Here is a 1584-nt window from a genome sequence, read left to right as displayed (position 1 = left end):
GGGTCCCCTTCACCCCTTGGGGGGCACCCCAAGGTCTGGGGGGTCCCATGTGCTCTGACCCCCTGCTGTGGGGATGTGCCCACAGCCCTCACCCGCCTGCTGACCTTCACCATCCTGGCCGGGCTGCTGGTGGCCCTCGTCTGCGTGGCCACCCTGGGCCTGCTGGCTGTGAAGTTGTGGCCCAGGTAACGTCCTGGCTGGGGCAGAGGGGGGGACAGGGAACCAAGGATGGGACAGGGACCCCGGGGTGGAGGGACAAGGAACTCAGGGTGGGACAGGAACCCTGGCATCAGGACAGGGCCCCCGGTGTTGGAGCAGGGTGGGAGGACAGGAACCTCGGGGTGGCACAGGGACCCTGGGGTCAGGGGACAGGGACCTTGGGGTGAGGGGACAGGGATCCCAGGGTGGCACAGGGACCCCGGGGTCAAGGGGACAGAGACTTTGGGGTGAGGGGACAGGGATCCTGGGGTGGCACAGGGACCCCAGGGTCAGAGGGACAGGGACCCCAGGGTCAGGGGGACAGGACCCCAACGTCAGGGCAGGTACCCCGGGGTGAGGGGACCCTCGGGGGCAGCAGGGCTGGCAGCTCCCTGTCCTCCCCTCCAGGATCAGGAGGTTTCGGGGCCGGTTGGGTGCCGAGGACACTTTGGAGCTGAGGAGCAAACAGGAGCCAGCACAGGTAGGGAAGGGACCTCGGAGGGGCCAGCTCTGAGGACCCCCCGCCCTGAGCTCCTGAGGGACCCCTGGGGGGGTTCCCGGTGCGGGGAAGGGGATGTGGGGCTGGGATCTGACCCAGCCGAGCTGCTCCGGGTGCCACCACAGCCTTGGCTGTCACTGCCCGAGCCAGGGAAGGGGCAGGAGGGGCAGAGCCTTGGGAGCACCCAAAATACCCCTCCCAGGCTCGCCCCAGGGGGGCTCCACAGCACAGACACCCTCTGGGGGTGCTCTGGGTGCTCCCCCAGCCCTGCCATGGATGGGGTGTCCCAGCCAGTCCCAACCTTTCCCAGGTGGATGGAGCATCTTAACCTGGTGGCCCTTGGACCCGGGAGCATCTGTGGTGGCTGGTGCTGGAATTCCACGGTCCTGGCCTGGCTGGATCCAGGTAGCCCCCCCCTGGGGACCCCCAGCCCTATTCCAGCCCCTGCCAGCCCCATTCCAGCCCCTGGATGTTGTTCCCCCCCAGTGGACGTTGTTCTCACGTGGGGCACGGTTTGGGCTCACCACGTCACGTGCCAGGCTGTGCCAGCTGTGACTGCTCAGAGCTGTGAAATCCTGGAAAGATAATAAAACCAGATCTCCCCAGAGCCTGGGGACACCCTTTCCACGGTCACTGTCCTGTCCTGTCCCCACGGCAAAGCCACCCCCCGGGGTGCTGCCCACCCGAGGCGGGTGGGACACAGGGGACGTGCTGCTCCGAGGCAGCCCCGGGGCCACAGCACCCCTTTCCCTGGCGTCCCTCCTGGGGGAGAGGAGGGCAGAGGTGTCCCCAGGCCACACGTGTCCCCTCGGTGCCCGGGAAGGGGCGGGGGACAGGAGGGGTCGGTCCTGTCAGCCCCGCGCTGCCCCAGGGGAGCTGAGGGGGGG

At 68.4% G+C, this 1584-nt stretch overlaps 1 long non-coding RNA gene across 1 annotated transcript; it reads left to right on the top strand.

Annotated features, from left to right (window-relative positions):
* Nucleotides 1–78: 78 nt before the first annotated feature.
* Nucleotides 79–1286, top strand: LOC113979464. Its single transcript, XR_003537879.1, has 3 exons — nt 79–185; nt 607–679; nt 1008–1286. It is a non-coding gene; the product is annotated as an uncharacterized LOC113979464 (long non-coding RNA).
* The last annotated feature ends 298 nt before the right edge of the window (nt 1287–1584 follow it).

Source organism: Neopelma chrysocephalum, unplaced genomic scaffold (genome assembly GCF_003984885.1).
Source record: "Neopelma chrysocephalum unplaced genomic scaffold, ASM398488v2 Primary Assembly neopelma1_80802, whole genome shotgun sequence".
Lineage (NCBI taxonomy): Eukaryota > Metazoa > Chordata > Aves > Passeriformes > Pipridae > Neopelma > Neopelma chrysocephalum.
This window is presented reverse-complemented; position numbering and strand designations above follow the sequence as displayed.